Raw genomic sequence first — 19,340 nt, 5'->3', positions numbered from 1 at the left:
TTGATGTTACCAAATCATCTTATTTTGGTGTCCTTTAAGTTCAGGCTGGTCGACAGATGCTTTACACACCGTAACAAGTCACTTCATAATTGGAAACCACCTTTAAGCTACAGAGAAAGGGAATGTTGTGTTGCTTTCTGTTTTTGTATCCTTTTTTTCTGAATTCCACGCTAAGATACGTGTTTGCAGTTGTAAATCAAGCACCACGTCTGTGTGTTAACAGTTTGTGATGCGTTTCCTGTATAAAACGAATGCACTCCATTCCCAAAGTGTTTCTTTTAGCAGCAACGGTGTGGTTCTTGAAACTGAATAACAGCCCTGCGTAATTGAGGCGTCAAATTCAGCGGGTGAGCGCAGCGCTGCAGGTTTTACCAAACTGCAGCTCCGCTAATCTCAATTACTCCGTTAATCCACAGGCTGATCTGTCCAGGCGTTTCACTGTAGCTCATCAGAGAAGGTTGATTTGTTTAATTTCTCAAACAATCTAAAGTTGCTCTAAATCTGAGCCTTAAATCTGAGCTCGGGTTTGTTTATGGTCTAAAAATACAAAATGTAGAGTATTATCACTGCACGGCTATTTTGCATACATTTATTATTTTAAAACGAATCTTCTTAGGTTTTCTTTCTTTCTTTTTTGTTCAAAGGGGGTGATTTTACACTAACCCTAGGACAAAAAAACTTCCTCTCTTTCAACCCGGATTGTTGCCAGCTCTGCAAACTTTCCAGGCTCATTTCCATCATTTGGAAGTGGCAGAGAGCGCCTCCCGAGCCTTAAGTAACTGTTAAAACACATTTAAACACCGAAGCGAAACGCTCATTCCCTTTGACCTCCGTTCGATCTATTTATTCTCTTTGGCTGACACTAGAATGTCTAATGAAGAGGGCAAACACAGACTTTCTCGAGTCGGCCTGAACAATAAAGGATCCTTCTTCTGATGCCTCTACGACCGGACCACCCACCCCATGAGCGGTGTTTACTGGCGTGTACCCTCTGCCCCGACAAGTCTTTTAATTCGCATTTAGTCTTGAAAAGGAAAAGCTTTAAGTTGGTGCGCAAATGTAAGACATTTCAGAGTTAAAACAGCATTGGAAATTATTTGTCGACTAAGGCCTTATTTTCTGACGCAGAGAAAAGGACTATTGTCAAAAATTATCAAAAGAATTGAAAAATACACAAATTATTTACTTCACATTCTTCCTGTGAGGCCAAGACAATTAATAAGCAAATACAAAATAGTCTAGGTCTATTTTAAGAGACATTTAGATCCAAAAGTTAGATAAAGGTTTATATTTCCAGGTTTCTTTTCTATTAAGATGGACAAATGGACAAAAGTGGAATATAGAACATAAATAAATTCTTTGATGGATTCACATTGAGCTGTGGGGACTGGTGATGCACATTTCCTGCATTTTCTTTACATTTTAGGCTAAAAATGAAAATTAAATAAATTCCATTTTAACTCTGAACTGTGCTTAATATATTTCTTTTTCATTTTCAGCCAAATCCTCTAATATTTCAGCTGTAAATCTTTAATCTAATAACATAACTTCATCTTCAACAACACTCCTTTTCTTTATATTGAGAGTTAACCTGAAATAAAAACCCTCTCTGGATCAAGGTAGTCACAGTGCTTGTGTATTGGAGCCAGACAGGGAATACACGCCTTTGTCCAGGGGAGTTGCCTTTTCATAGTCATGGCTCGAGAGAAGAAAGACAACTAAGGGCTGCTCTCTAATGGCTCCGTGGGCCACCCTCCCCAAATGAGGCTCTCAGCAAAAGCTTGAAACTCATCAGCATCACTTAGTCATTCAGCATCTGGCTGCATGTAGTGATGGCTCATGTTTCTCTCGCCTCTTGGTATTTGTTTTACTTCTGTGAATGATGCAAAACTCTACCAAGATAAAGGGGTCATACAGTAAAATCAACCCTCCACACACACTTGGTGAACAACCAAAACTCCATCTAATTAACATGACGCATAAATCTTAAAATTTCATACAAAGTGAAACATTTTCATACATCAGAGTTTTAACAGCAGTTTGTGGAATATGAGAGATCCATTAGCTGCTTTGACAGATACCATTAAACTTATGTTAATACAACCAGCAAACATGCAAGCCTTCGCTTCTATAGGGGAAAAAAAAAATCACAGTAGTCTGTCAATGATGGGTGGCATTTAGATTCTCATTTCATTTGCGATTCAGTCAGTTGTGAAAGTTTACCCAAGGAGCAGTCAGAAAGATAGACAATAAAGGTGCTGTTTTCAATCAAAAGCATACAAGAATCATAAAAAACATAAGAGCTGTCGTCAGAAATGAATCTCACATTCTCACATTTGGTATACAATCAAGTTGTGTAATAAATGCTTGTATAAAAGATAATTCAGCTAACAATACAGTTTAAGTAGAATGAAGTAAAATAAAACAATGAATTAAAAGTTCCAACAAAACACGGCACCTGGAGATGTAAGCCTACTCTTGTCTACATGCTTCTGTTTTCCTGTTTTACTTTCAGTTACAAGTTACTGCGAGGTTTTCAGGATCAAAGCCATCATTTTAAAACAATGGATGTCAGAAATATTACTCCAGCTCATGGACACATGACAGAGAAGTGAGAGCTATACAACTCTGTCTGTTTAGCTCTGTGCACATGCAGCTGAATGAGACAAAAGCAAAGAGAAACACTATCATCATCATCATCATCAGCAGTGAAAGGGATCTTTTTCTCACCTGCTCGACATATTTAACATACACTGTAATCTCAGTCTTTCCTGTCTCCACACATTCCCCACTAATGACTTTATGAAGCCACTTACTAAACGATCAAGAACGACTTGTTTCTATCGCTTTGCCACTGGGAGTCATTAGGTATTACCGGGGCCTGCTGGGCTCTGGCCCTCACCTTGACTATGAATGAGAGTCCAGTGAATGGGCAGGTACACGCCGTCTGACTCCAATACACATTCAGGAACTGCTGTAGGCTGTGGCTGTAGTTGGCCAAATGAAGAACCTCACACGCCCTAAAGATGAAACCATAACACGAGCCTGTTTTTCAAAATTGTTACTTTCGAAGTGTTTTTTTTTCCTTTTTTGATTTCTTAAAAAAGCAAGTTGACCTGCTAGAAGCGGATGGCTTTAAAATCAGCTTCAGTGCTTGAACCTCAGGGGTTGCTGTTTAAGTGTGAAGAGGCAGGACACACAGAAATATTGAGATATATTAACAAAAAACAAAAAAACACCAGTGCATATCATTCTCTGTCTCTGTGTGGTGACTTCTAATATATACTGTCGATAGCTTAATAGTTGTTTTGTATTTTTTTAGAAATAAGTCAGCTTTTGTCACAACATGTCTCAAGACTTTCATGATAAGTCTGAGGGGGGGTCACAGGCTTTTAAATTGCAAATGAGTCTTTGAATGTAAAAGACTTTATACCCGTGTCATCAGCCATTAGTTTCAGATAAAAATCTTTCAATCACATATAAATAACATTTGTGATAAGCCTTGTGGAACTTTCTTATATATATTTGGTTCTTCTGGCGTTTTACTATGCCAAATCATTAACTGTAATATATTTACCTGTAATCATACAGCAGGTTCAGTCTACAGGTCATTTAAAAGCAGTTATAAACTGGCTGTGTTTAATTTTGCTCTATAAGACCTGATCTCATTAAAAGAGCTGGAGAGAAATAAAAATCGGTATAAAAGCAATATTTTGTATTCCTCTAATGAACAAAGTAATTACAGTAATGGAAATCGCTTCTTTTGCATGTGACTATGTATATTCTGTGTGTTTTCCATTTAAATGTGTGGCGGCAGAAACAGCCTTACTGCAGCTCTGTTCTTCAGTGTCGACACCGGAGCTGTGAACTGACTGTATGAGCTGCTTTCTGCCACCCATTTACCTAAATAATCGTCTATACTGTCAACTTAATGAAGGATTAACTTTCTTGCTGAGGAGTTTCTGTTGACTGGCTTTACAGGGACCGGAGCATCAGTGTATTCGAGCTGTCAGACACAGACAAGCCACTACTGGGCCAAAGAGAGAGTGTCAATCCCTGATTTCAGCAGAGCAAAATCCAAAATAGAGAGCCAATTCCCTCAGTAACTTTAAAAAAATTGGGATTTCAATAAGTCATTTGATAGAGAAAAGTGGTGATGGTGAGACACAATAAAAACAGCATTTCAATATTTAGGTAGGAGGACCTTTTCAGCCATGCTAGCAGCTTAGCTATCATGTCTGTCAGCTACAGAAATATGTATATATTAAATCTTTCTGTCCTCAGTCAACAAACCCCCAATGTCTTTCCTTTAGGATTGCTATAAGGTGGAGATGTGGTTTAAGTGGATTGTTTTTAAAAGATGTTGCTTGCCATGAAATTGATGTCCCGTTCCTCTGAATTCCAATAAGTTTCATGATCTAACAGCTAATCATCTGACCCCAGATTACATTTAACAAAACTTAATTTTGTTTTAATTTACTTTATGACCACATACCTACAGAAATGATTAAATTCCCATTAGCAAACCTTGTGTTCAGAACACAATTCAGTATAAATTTAGCATGCTAACAAGCTAAACCTAGCAATCAAAGTAGAAAGGTGTAGCCCAACATTGCGCTTCAACCATATATTCCAAGTTGTGCAAATTCTCCCTTACTTACAGGAATTCATGCTGCTGACCTTATAAGGTATTTATTGTTGCATGCAATGTCAAAAAATTGCAACATGAACTGAGACACTTGCTGTATGTGAAGCCTGTGCAGATGATTGTGGGTGCAAATCTGCCTGGTCTGTTAGAACTGAGCTGCAAGCCAACATATGAGTTTAATACACCAAGAATATTCAAATTGTGCAACTATACTGGTCTTGTCTGACTGACATACTGGAAAAAAGAGGCAGAAGTCGGGAGATATATTTGTTTTTTTGGATTCCTCATTGATACTATTATGTAATGTGGACACACTAAACCAGGGGTGTCGAACTCCAGGCCTCGAGGGCCGGTGTCCTGCAGGTTTTTAGATATCACCCTGTTTCAACACATCTGAATCAAATGATTAGTTCATTACCAGGCTTCTGGAGAACTTCAAGACATGTTGAGGAGGTAATTTAGCCATTTAAATCAGCTCTCTTGGATCAAGGACACATCTAAAACCTGCAGGACACTGGCCCTCGAGGCCTGGAGTTCGACACCTGTGCACTAAACTATACCATGCCAATATGGGCACCTGCCCCTTTCCCTGTGGGTGCCCCAAGTGCCCTTTTCTTGAGGCATTTTCTGGTTTTTGGGTTGTTTTTTTTTAATGTGTGTGTGCATGTGGAGTCCTGCCTGTGCCCCTCAACAATTACATTTAACCATTAATCACATTTTTGCTAAATACGAGGATCTGGCTTACATCAGTCACATGACTACCATTAACCAATGCTCACCACATTTTTTGCCGCCTGGGCGGAGTGGAGGTGTAGGGGAAGCAGTTAACTGGGAGACGTAGATTGATGCAAAGAAAACCAGGAAGTAGGGTGTACAGTGTAGACTATAGCACACAGGATTATTATCCTGTGTGCTATTACCATTATTATGGTTATGGTTATTATGTGCGCATTGGTAAGTTGTCTTTTGGCAACTGACAAATTGAAACAAATGAGCGTGTTGTGTGTGCAACAGCGTGACGAAACATTACCTGTCCTTTTATTAACTGCACAAGTAGTGCTGGTCATAGCTGCTAGCTAACTGGGTAAGATCCCTCACCAGCTGGACTACAAAGAGCACAGGTCACAATAACACATGTACCAGCTGTTGCATTGCAGAGGTATTCAAGTATAAAACAATAATAAACACAATGTTTTGGTTCTATAACATTTTTCTATCATTACTTTATCATGGATTAGGAGCAAGAGTTGTTAAGTGTGGATAACTAAATAATAGTTTAATGCAATAGTAAACTGTGCCTTGTTCTCAGATGGACAGCAAGTGGAGAGTGATGGATGAGATGAGGAGATGGAAGGAGGAAGAGAAGCAAAGAGTGAGTCACAGGCAGAGCTTAGTTTATTTCCCACAGTTTTTTTAAAATCTCTTGCCTGATGGTTCCAAGTACTGTCACCAATCTTTGCAAATTATTATTATTATCTCATAACACTTGTTTAATCAGCTACCATCTCTCCTATAAACTTTTTACAGTCTACAGTCTCAGATCAACACAGCCCTGCCCACCAGCATTATCAGCAGCAGGAGCAGCAGAAACCCGTCAACAGCAACATTGTACCCATCAGGTAAAACATAGACTACGTTTGCTTTGCATTGTCCCCACCTGATGACAGTGATATAGTATGATGCGATTCCATATTAGATTCTTGATGAATGTAGGTTGTTGTTAGTCAGCCTGGTTCTTTGTGCCCCTTTTTAACTTTGAGCACCTTCAAACATCTCTGCATGGCTCTGACCACTGCAGTGGATTTTAAATGAAAAAAAACAACAACAACAAGATGTTATTGAAATACCAGCTTTCAGCTTTAATTCAAGAGTTTTTCAAAAAAAACAAACACTTTCTAGAAGTTGTACCCATTTTTGCACATAGTCTCCGTTTTCAGAGACGTGATTAGACCTTGTGAAGTTGTTTTTCTTAAGGATGGAAATGATTCTGTCATCATGCACTTTAGTTGATTTTTGTGATCTTTCAAGCCTTTTGGTGTTGCTGAGAAGGTCATTCATTCTTTTTAAGAATTTACCAGATTGCTGATTTGTCCATTCCTAACGTTTTTTCTGTGTCTGATGGCTTTAAATGGCCTATTTGTGCCCTGTAGTAAAAATTACGGCCAAAAGCTGCAAAATGCAAAATCAACACTTTGAATTTTGATATTATGTTTGCATCATGTGCCATGTAATAACAAGGGAACAGGTCTCACATTCAGTTTTTTAAATGACATTTGATTAAACGTCATAGGGGTGCAAAGTGGGGTCCTGTTCACAATCCATTAAAATTTGGCTTACAAGTATACTGCGTATTGTCAACCCACAGAAATTACTGCATAAAGATTTAAAATATTTTGTCACGTTTGACCTCAAAATGTCAAACTTCCACAAAATGTCTTTTATTTTTAAAACTTTCCTTAAAAATCTGCTGCATTTGTTTATATTGGCAAAATTTAGAAAAATGGTATATGGTGATTTTAAATATCATATATAATATTATTTGCTTTCTTGTAAAAAATCTGGCAGTGTCTGTCTTGAAAATGTAATAAGATTAAGGGTGCGTTCCCATACCAATAAGCATCCATCTAATTAAATGGCCAAGTCAGTCACCTGATCTCATCCCAGTAGAGCATACATTTCTTTTATTAAAAAGTGAAGGCAGAGATCTTAAGAGAGCAAACACACTGATTGGTGAAAGGCCTTATAGGTGGCATCGTCATAACTTCTTCAATAAAGACATTTTTTGAGAAAAGTTTGGTCAGATGTAGATACCACATTTAATAACCAAACTTTTCTTGTCTCTCTAGTCAAATTAGCATCCCCATTAGTCTTTTGATAAATGCATAAATTGTAGACTTTTCAGATCTTCACTAAGTCATAAGGCTTCTTTTTGAAACCAGTCTTTCCAGTGTTTAAAAGGGGGGGCTCTTCCCAGGTGCTTTGAGGGACCCCCTCTATCTTTAATGGAGGTGAGAATTGGCGGGTTGGACTTTAACACTTGACCTCTGTTTACACTTCCTGTGGGTGTCAGAGCTTGTCTATAAAGCACTTCTTGGAGGGTTTTGCAGCATTGAAAGAAGACAGAGAGAGGCCAAGCACCCTGGCGCTGCGAGCTCAATGCACTGCTGCTCCTGGGCTGTGATTATAGGGACAAGCCATTTCCTCTCTTCACATTCTCTGTTTGCTTATGGTACTGCCACACTTCCTCCACCCCCAACACTCAGCTCCTCAGGCCTTTTATAGGAAATGATGACAAGCCTGCATATTCAAACCCGACTGTTCAGGTCACCGTCTGGCTGATAATAAAGATCTAATGAATGGTAGAAAGCTGAAATTTGCCTTAAAAATAGAACTTTTTTACTGAGACTAATCACATGAGCTGAATGAATATGTGGCCTGCATTAGCAGGTGTTTATCTGTACTTTGTACAAACTAGCATTATATTCCTATTTTTATTTCACTTAAAAAAACAAAAACAAAAAACACTGACAAAGAGCAACCAACACTGACAAACATCTGGGATTCCCTTACCTGGATGATCGAGCTTGCATCAGTACCTTTTCTGACAGAGGACTTGATGCAGATTTTTAAAAGAGCTGCACATCTCAAGAAGTATATGAATGATCTTGACCATTGAATAGTAACCTAAAAATAGGGGAAAAAAACTTACCAAATACAGAAATGTTTTTTTACATTTGTTGCAATATTAAAGATTTACATATTTTTCTTTCATGGAGCCAGACTTGTTTTGTTTTTTTCAACAGCATTGAAACAAATTTCTCTCTTCCACAGCATGTCTTTGTCCTGTCTTCATCCACTGACCCCCAACCAGTAATAGGGTCTTTAGGGTCTTTACCTTACAACATAAACCACCTTGAGGCAATCTTGTTGTGATTTGATGCTATAAAAATTAAATTGAATTGATTTTGTTTTGTAGTCTGTTTGACATTGAACTATGAATCATTCAAGGATTAAAACACCTAACTTAAGGCATAAACCAATGTTGTGTAGACACATAACTGAGCAAAGAATCCATTTAAAATTGCATCTTCAGGCATCTTTAGTCATTTGCAGCCTGTCACAAAAAACAAGCTATTTGTTCCCAATTATTTAGGTAAAACTATGAAAAATGCCAAAGATGAAACCGTTTGATCTCAGCATGCTGTGCAGTGGAAACTGGAGGAAATTGTACAAGTGGAAGACAAAAGAAGAAGTGGCAGGCCTAAAAAACTATCATTAAAAATATCTAAAAGTCACGCTCTTAAGGAAGGAAAAATCCAGCAAAGACCTGACACAGGACCTGAGTTGAACCATCTACTATTCACTGGAGCCTTATCAGAAATGCTCTCAGTAGAAAAGTGGCTCTCAAGAAGCCATTATTAAGGGAAACGGAGAGAAAAGACTGGTATGGGAAGAAGCACAAGAAATGACAGCAGGTGACAACAGGTCTCATGTAGTGAAAAATCTAAATTTGTATGAAATTGTCTGAAAAATAATCACATAAGCTGATTGAATATGTGACCTGCATTAGCAAATTAGATTACTGTCACCGGGCATAGAGGAAATTAGGAATGAAGTACAAAAGTGAGTGTCTACATCTATCTATAAAGCATGGTTGAGGCTCTGTCATGGTTTGGAGCAGCACTTAAGTCAGTGGTGTCTGTGATCCTGTTAAAATGTAAGGAAATATGAAACAAGAAAAGTACAGTCAGATCTTGATCCACCATGCAAAACCAAAAGCCTCAGCTTGATCTTTTGATGTGAACAGACAACATGCGGTCAAAGGAGTTCTCTTTGCAGGTGAAACAAACCATCCTTAAGCTGCGAAAACAGAAAAAACCCATCCAAGAAACTGCTATAATATTAGGAGTGGTAAAATCTACATTTTGGTACATCCCGAGAAGGACCCAAGGGGTTGATTCTGTTCATCTGGATGTAGTGTTTTCAGTGGGAGCGTTTTCCCACTGAAAATGCTACTTCCTGATGAACTGAATCAACCTTTTGGGATTTACTTACCTGGACGGTTAAGCATGCATCAAGATATCCTGAGAAAAGAAAGGGAAAAAAAGCCATGGTGAGCTCAGCAATGCAAAAAGACCTGGACATCCATGGAAGGATGATCGCAGAATCATTTCCATGGTGAAGAGAAATCCCTTCACAGCAGGAAACCAAGTGAACAACACTCTTCAGGAGGTAGGCATATCTACATCCAAGTCTACCATAAAGAGAAGACAGCATGAAAGTAAATACAGAAGGTTCACTGCAAGGTGGAAGCCACTCATAAGCATCATGAATAGAAAGGCTAGATTGGTTAAAAACCCTCTAAAAAAGCCAGCACAGCACACACACAGGACAGAAGCAGCCGATTAAATTCTGAGGTGTTCAGACATGCTGTCTGCTTAAATCCAGCTAAATGCACTCAAATTGATTGGGAGGCATTTCATAATACAGATGGACAATGAACCAGAACATACAGTGGTAATGTACAGAACCAAAATGAGAAGAAAGTTGTCTTTATCCAAATACTTGAATCAAACTGTATATGCCCAATGTAGCAGAAGAATACCTGAGCAAGTGCTGGTTTAGCTCATTGGGTGAACAGGCAACACATGCTGCATAGCCAAAAACCAGTGGATTGGATTTAAGTCATAGCCCCTTGCCTCATGCATAAAGGCAGTGATAAAAGTATAAGTTTATTAAAAATTAAATGTAAAAAAGCAAATAAAAACAGCTATTGATTGTGGCCCTGTGTAAAAAAAGGTTTTTAGTTTGTTTTTAAATGTATGCACAGATGGTCAGCAGGCAGCTTGTTACACAGAACAGAACCAGAACAGCTGATAGCACCTTCAGCACACTTAAATCTAATTCTTTACAATAAACTAGTAAAAATATTTTAGGGATAATTCCACATTGCACTGGAAGCCAATGAAGTCCCTTTAATGCTGGAGTAAAGTGGTAAAATGTCCGTGTGCCCGTAAGGATGGTGCATTTTGAATGGGCTAAAGTTGTCCTATTGATAATTTGGATAATCAGGCAAATACAGCATTGCAATAATGTGAACTGGTTGATGTGAACGTATTGACCAATTTCTTTTTAGAATCATTTTGTGTTCGTAAGCTTCTAACCTTACATATATTTTTTAAGTGACAGAAAGCAGTTCATGTAACACTATTGATGTGATTAGCAAACCACTGTTTTCAGAGCACTGTTCAGAATGACTCCTGAGTTGCTCGATGCACTTTAAAGACAGATGATAGAAATATCACCTGCATAAGAATAGTAGGATATATTAGAATTCTTTATAATTAAAGCAATTAAAGGTTGAAGACTAATGAACAAGGACTGACCCTCAGGAACCCTTGATTCAATTTTTATTTGTGCAGATCTAATTTGAAAGCACTAATTTCATTCCTATGTTGTAATTTTGGTGATGGGATAAACATTTGTTTACATTTAGAAGGAAACTGTAAATGAATGTGATGGTTTGACACTTCACTTCAAAGTTTACAGTTGGCTCACCTTGGCTGTAGTCTTTTGTTTCTGTCATGTAGGCTAACTTTGAGCTGAGCAACCAGGGCTTTAAACAGCAGATCAAAGCTGCTGTCTCCTTGGAGAAATGACAAACAAAGACAGATTTGCAGATTATGTGGGCCATGATAGGCAGAGTGCAATAATTAGAGTGGACGGCCCACCTAAAGGCACATTACATCTCATTTCCCTGTCTGTTCCAGTATGCAAAGAGTCAAGGGACACAATGGCTTATTTAGTGTTTTTTCACAAGGGCAGACTGAGCACTTCAAACAAGACCACACACAGGCTCACAGGTAGAACCAGGGACGGCTAAACATCTGGTGACATCTGGTGGACAAGTGAGGTACAAGCTGTTAAAGTGATGAAAAACATCCACATGGAATTAAAAAAAGTCACAAAGTCATGTTTCAGTTGTTCAGTGTATTGCCCCTGCTTATGTTCTGAAGCCCACCTTAGAAAGAATGTTGCTCTCCTCAGTCCTTGAAGTACCGGTGGAGTGCTGAGTTATCATCGATTGTATTCATAAACTGTAATGTGCTGCACTTATGTACACACGCGCAACTATTTTTCCCATGATCCTTTGTCATTTACAGTAAATTAAAGTATTAACTGGTTATAATATCCTACTGTCACAATATCCTGCTGTTCAAAGTACACAAAGCAGTCAGAGTCAGTAAAAGACTGGTAATATAATAGAATTTAATTTGCCAAAAACTTATCAAAACTGAAGCACAAACCTCTTGGATGGCTTGTACCTCATTTATATCATTTTAAACGCTTTATTCAGGCCTAATAAATTCATATATAACATGTTTAATGACAACATTTTCATACTTTGTAAATGATGGAATAACCATTTCTAAATAATGTACAAAAATGATTTAGGAGCTCTTTATTTCTCATGGTATCATTTAGAAAATCTAAGTAAATGAGTAAGAAAGTTCATAGATGTACATTTTTCCATACGATTAAGATATGAGCTAACCTTCCATGAGTTACATCATATCTGCATTCATATTAATCTTACTATAATGATCTTAGCTTATGTATGTACATATGTACCCTAAATCCTCGTCAACAGGTAGGCCTATATGAATGAAACTTTGCATTAACATCTTAATGCATACAGCAATTATTAACATCTATATGTTTAAAAAAAAAAAGTATTATAAATCTCAGTTTTTTTCATTTGGATTTCTGCAAATGCAATATGTAGGTGACATTCTCCTTATTTTGTTTTTCATGTTAGGTTCAACATACGTCACACATATATAACTTAACAGTCACCAAAATTAATATCCATGGTTAATTTAGGCAGTTACTGGATATTTATTAAGTATTTTACAGCACATCGTCTACTATCTAGGCCTTACAAAACATTTGAATTTCAAAGATCAGAAGGACCTTGAGAATCAAAACAGTCTCAGCTATCATCATAACAGAAAAGGGAAACAGGCAAAGCACAAAATGATGCGGAACAAACAAAGATTTATTGTTAAATGAAAAAAATGACCCATGTGAGGTTTATTGATTAGTAAAATGTAAGTTGGGCTAGAGACTGTAGGAGGGGATAAAGAGGAAATGAATTAACAGAACACTTTCAACTTAAATATATTTATATTATATTGAAATATATTTTTCAATTAAAATAACACAGATAAGGTTACAAACTGCTGGAATTTCTTTACTTCATCCTAAAGTTCTGCTCTCCTCTGGTTTTGTAGTCAGTTAGCATAGCTAGATAAGGCAGAGTTAAGGATGGGACGATCTCCTCCCCTAGCTAAATGAAAACTCTGTGCAGCTCCTAGACAGCTTCAGCTTCAGCCAGCATCTCCTGGCTTCTTTTTAAACAGGCTTTAGAGATTAATGTCACATTTGCTTCAGTATCTAGCAAAATCATGTCACTTTCTTGCCATTAACCATCATTACCACTACCTGGCGACATGTCTCTGCAAAGTGTTAGTTATTCATCTGAGTGATATCCCTGCCATCATATCCATTGACCTGGTCCGGAGTGACTGGAATTAATTGTTTAAAGCCAACTTCTTTTTGGTCCCCTGGAACTCCCTTTCTGTGTGTCCGCTAGTAACATATTCGCTGCAGATTTGACCTTATAGATGTGACCGTGTGGCCATTCCACAGGTCTTGCCATTCACCTTGTCTCTTTGGGTGGCTCAGAACCTTCAATATGTCTCCTGTGATGGTAGGAACTAAGAACTTGGGCCTGTATTGCGTCTCCAGATGCCTTGTTTCTCCATTCAATTGGTACCATTCAAACCACCTCCCTCAACTCCAAGAAAGTTTTCTTGGGCTCTGCAGTTTACTCACTTATTTTGTGCAAGACCGAAAGCACGTGGAGAGGTGAGGCAAGCAAACAGACGACCTGCAGCTTATTGATCACAGCAGCCATGCCTCTCATTTTAATAATTACCTGTACAACAAATGTGTGCGTTTGTGGGTGTATGTGTGTGTGATTTGGTGAACGACTCAAAGTAGAAAACCACTTTGAGTTTTTAACTGAGTAGAAAGGCGTTATATTGAATACCAGTCCATTTATGAGATATTAAAAAAAAGAAATTCACCCACCATACGTTTGCTTCAAAGAGTGATAGCACCTCTGGAGCTCCAAATCTTTTTTTTCGTTTTGTTTTTGTTTACATCAGGTTAAAATAATTTTTTTAAATGAAAAAAAGGAGATTGATTCACTTTTGGAGCTCGCCTCTAGAGGCCATTAAAGGAACTGCACCTTTTTCTACACTGTCGTGTGCTCTGGTGTTACACTACAAGTGACACCAACACAACACCCACATGGTCAATACATAAAACAACTCCAACAAGCAAAAAAACCTTTTATATTATATTATATTATATTATTACACATTAAACACCCCCAAAACATTTGTCAAGGGTTTAACTGATTGCTTTCTTGGGTGGATAAAGTTACAGAAAACAAAACAAAAACAAAAACCTGTCAGGGGAAATTAGTGAACAAAACTAGTGTAAAAGCTACTTCCTATAACTTCAACTGAAGTTCTATTTGCTGGGAGGAGTTAACGAGGTGCCAAGCAAGCTAAAAGTGAGCCCATGGAAACCAAATATCTCCTCTCACATAAACTCTCCGCCAGTAAAAGAACAGTTAATCATCAATTCAGTTCATCTCCATGAAGATGATGCAAAAAATAATAATAATAATAATAATAATAATAATAATAATAATAATAATAATAATAATAATAATCTGCATAGTTTGTGAATCCTCACTTGGAATTTGACATTTATTTCCTAAAGAAGAGAGAAAGAAAAAAAACAACAAAGGTTTTCTTACTTCAGTTTTTGTCTTACACTAATGTCACCAGTAGGTGGCAGCATACCACTGCTAAAGATCACTTGGTTGCAGCACATGTTGAATCAGTTACTTTATAATAAATAAGAACAAACACAATTTTAAAGATGTCTTTGGATTATTTTTGAGGGGGTAGACTGCAAAGTGGGAGTTTTTAAAATGTTGCTGGTCAGAAAAAGTGTGGGGAACTGTTTATATATGTGGACGTTTTCTGAACAGGAGGTTTAATCCCTGCACAGATGAATGACATTAATCCCAATTAGTCCAGTAATAATAAGGAATCAGTCATTTGGGTGATAATAGGCAAGAGCTCCTAATTGTTGAGTTTGCGAATATTTAGTAAGGTTTCCTCTGATACTTGTGGAACTTATTAACTTTTAATCCCTGACCTCATCCATGATTAATAACTCTCTGTCTGATCCTGTGAAAATGAAGCCCTGGACTGGCTCTGACAGATGGGCAGCCCAACTGCTGCCAGCTGCTATCTATGCAATATTCAAGATGCATATGCCTGAGCGTGCACGCGGAGACATACATATACACACACAAACAGTGCCCATGGCTCACATTGGCAGTTGAACAAAAGGACAGTCTCAGTATCACAAGGATGGTGATTTTATTCCTAGACAGGCTGCCCCTCTTTTCTCTGGGAGTCTCGCGTTATCACTCAGTATCTCTGATACTAAGTGATACTCACTATCTCACTATATCAGCTAAATGTATATCTGCTGCATTGCTGAGGGAAACTTCCAAGAAGGTAATTCCTATCTCCAGAGGACAAATACAAACACCAAGGAAAAGAGGAGGAGGAGACTTGGTGGTGAAATGAGGAACTGCTTTCAAAGGAAGAGGTTAGAAACTTGTGGTTCCTAGGATGGTGCCCTCAGCTTCCAGGCCTCTATTGCATGGACCCAGCTCCCAGTTTGGATTTGACAGACATACACTCTAACTGTTTTATGATTAGACTTAAAACTTTCCTTTTTTGATAAAGCTTATAGTTAGACCTGAATCAGGTGACCCTGTACCCTCCCTTAGTTACACTGCAACAGGCCGAGGCTCCTGTTTCCACTCTCTTTGTGTTTATTCACCACTTTGTGTTTAATCATAAGTTATTGTTAATCTTTAGCTTTCTTATACAGCCTCTTGTCTTTTGTCCTGTCTCCCTCCCCTCACCTACAGATGGCCGCCCCTCCCTGAGCCTAGTTCTGCTGGAGGTTTCTTCCTGTTAAAAGGGAGTTTTTCCTTCCCACTGTCACCAAGTGCTTGTTCATATAGGGTTCGTTTGAATGCGGTGGTGTTTTCGCTATATTATTGTTGGGGGTTTACTTTATAATATAACAATATAAAGCACATTGCTCTTGTGTGTGTGTGTGTGTGTGTGTGTGTGTGTGTGCGTGTGTGTGTGTGCGTGTGTGTGTGTGTGTGTGTGTGTGTGTGTGTGTGTAAAATAGACCACTAGCCCATCAATTTAGTGTTTTATTCTTTAAAAATGAACATAAAAACTAAAATGACAAAAAGACATTTTGAACTGCCTTATTATCATAAAAAAATTGTAAAAAATGAAACTGTTTTTGACCAAAAAACATGTGCGAGGAACATTTTCAAAGACTAAAAGCATCTGCTTCATGTACAAACCACATTAAACTGTGTGATCTATGCTCTGTAGTACTGCATATGTTTATCTGTTTCCTGTGTAGTACAAGTGTACACTTTGTCACTGAAGCCTTTTAGAAATTCTTTTTTTCATTGCTCTCAACAGAGCAGTGTCTATCAAATGCCATGAAACAGCCTAAAACTGAGAGCTCTGGGGGAAATCTTGTCCTTCAGCTGATAATTGTTCATGTTTTGAAGCAAACGATGCGTTATAAACACATTTAGTTTAAAAGTTTAAATCCATCTCCTACTGATGACCTACTTACAAGGTTTTATCTGCTTATAATAAACGTGTCAATAGCAATTTTGAAGAATACAGTAATTAAAAATGCTAAAAGGGGGAGATTTTTAAATGTCACCAGTATGTGGAGTTTGTTCTGAGGTGTCCCTGTAAAACACTGTGATGGTATCTAAATCCATTTCCCCAGCAAGCTGCATAGATAAAGATCTGCTCAGCAGAAACCGTAAACAGCCGAGGGTATTCACTCACAAATTCTCCCACTGAAGTCGTGTTTTTTCTCACAGTGTGGAGCCCGACTTAACAGCCTGCTCAACGCAACATGATAAACTTTGCCTCACTCGTTTGCTCGGCTTAAAAGCAGTTTGTTTTATTCTATAATTATACATTTCTGTATTACTTTTCTTTATCTTTGTTGTTTTTACATTTAAATGCAGCTAAGATTGTGTTTGTTGAAGGCTACATTTCTTCTTCTTTGCCTTACAGTTTCTGTTATTTACACTAAACAATAAACATATAACATAGATACCATATCTATGGTATATGGTATATGTGCCATATACAAATAACATAAATCAAAAGTAAAAATAAAAGTAAATAATGAAAGTTTACCTAACAAGTGAAAGATCACTGGTTCAAACTGAGGAGAAGGCGATTGCTTTGGTGTTGTGTCAGGAAACGGTTAAAAACGATGATAGAAAACATGTGGAACTACCTGTTATAAATCAGGAATAAAGTGCTAACCATGCATACACATGCAGGTATGAATACCATAAACCAGAAAAACAAAACAAGCTGTAACATCTAAACAAACATGAATGTGCACAATCTTGTAAAAACACAATAACATGATCCCGTTCTTTTAACAGTCCACATTTTTTCAACATACACTCAGTCCTCCCTCCAGCTTTGTTTCTGAAATCCTTTTCACAAACTTTCAGACATATTTGAGATCCTTCATTTTTTAATTGCTTTATTTTTGTAGCTTCAAATATGACTTTTCCAGTATTGCTTATGTAAATTCACAGATCTGCTCATATCTTTTTACCCATTCTTTTGTAACAGTTAGTGGTGTGGTCTTTTTAACTTATGTTTGTTATTCTTTCCTGTTTTTAAACTGCTCTGTTTTGTATTTTTATAATCATAAAAGAGCAGACTAACACAGGAAGACTGTGTTGCTCCAGCTGTTTAAGAAAAGGCTCATTTCCTTCCTACTCTCAAATAATGATGATAATAATAACAGAAAGGAATGACTTCATTTATATGCACCTTTCAAGCAAAAATGGAGCTGAAGATGTGTAATAATGTCTCCTTTTTTAAATTTGTGCTTTCTCTTGCTTTAATATTGTGTATTAACAGAATACACTCTCAGCTTTATCAGGATGTCATTTCACTCTATTAACCTCCATCTCCTCCTCCTCCTCCCTTTCATTAACCCCTTCAATCGCCCGCTGCAGCCTCCCGTCTTTGCCCCCTCCTCGCCTTTTGTCTGTCTTTCCCTCCAGAATTTCCGGCCAAAGGCTGGAGCTCTTTCCCCTGTGTCCATCTGTCAGCCTTCTCCAAGAGCTGATATTGACTCCTGTTGCATTGGCCCGCGCCTAGGGGTGTGGGTGAATGTGGAGGGAGTTGGGGTATCTACGAGTGAAAGGCTGACCTATACACACAGACACTAGTAGAGACAATGAGCGAAAACAATGGTATGGATGGACACCAGGGAGGAGGATGGGGGTAACATAGCTGCCTGACTGTGTCCATGCATATGAAGCCTTCATTCCTCTGTACAGCGGAGGGCTATGAGCATACATAGGACGAGTTAAAGCTTTCAAGGGTCATGACTACAGCAGGATTTCTGCTCACGAAATGATCTCATCACTATAAAATGACCTAAAAGGTTTAATATAATAATATAATGTGCAAGTCCAAAACACCTCTACATAATGTCTATTAAAATTGGGTTTTACAGCAACAGACACTTCAGCACAGTACCTCACGTAATTTGCTTCCATGACAAGAAACAGTGTTTTGGCAACATACATGCATCTTACTTTGCAAATGCTTATCTTGACAAAACACTTATGTGAAAAGTCCACTGGTGAGAAACCAGAAATCCTGTGATAGGGTTTTAACTTTAAGAAACACAATAAGGAATATGGTGTTTTGCCTACTGTTTTTTATAGATGGGAAAATGTTATATTACTGCCATGAAGCTACCCAGTAACTGCTGCTTAGCTTAGCATAAGGATAGAAAGTAGGTTGAAACAGCTAGCCTGGGTTTATCAAATGAAACAACAACAAACCCCCAAACTATGTCTTTGTGCAGCTATAAATACCACAAGTTGTGTTTTAGGTGGAGAAGCTGCTCCATCTAGAAGAAATGTTGTGAATCTGTGTCATAAATCTGGATTGAGTGCATTTTTTAAAGCTTTGCAGAGAGCCAGACTAGGCTAGCTGTTTTACCCTCTCCTTTTCATCTTCAAGCAAAGCTAAATAAGCTAATCGATTAGCAGGTTGTTCAGGTTTAAAATGTAATAACTCTGAGAAAGCAAGAAAATTTGCATAATAAACTGGTCAAATGAAAAGAAGAACGATACATGGAGCAGTTAAATGTTAACTTACTGCAGCATTTCTGTCAGAGTACCACTTTCTTTTAACACTGCAGAGACTTTTTTTTTATCACACAGCACATTTTAATTGTCCTATTAAGAAACACAGGGCTTATATTAGTCTGCATTTACAGGTTAATAAAGATAGCTCAAATGAGTCATGCTGGACTGCAACAACAGTGAGAAAACATCCCTATAAATTTAGTTAATTTCATTGTTTAATTCTTTCTTTGTAAAGGAACAAAGCTATAGCTACAGCAGTGCTGTTCAACCTACAGAGCGATC

Source organism: Oreochromis niloticus, linkage group LG19 (genome assembly GCF_001858045.2).
Source record: "Oreochromis niloticus isolate F11D_XX linkage group LG19, O_niloticus_UMD_NMBU, whole genome shotgun sequence".
NCBI lineage: Eukaryota > Metazoa > Chordata > Actinopteri > Cichliformes > Cichlidae > Oreochromis > Oreochromis niloticus.
This window is presented reverse-complemented; position numbering follows the sequence as displayed.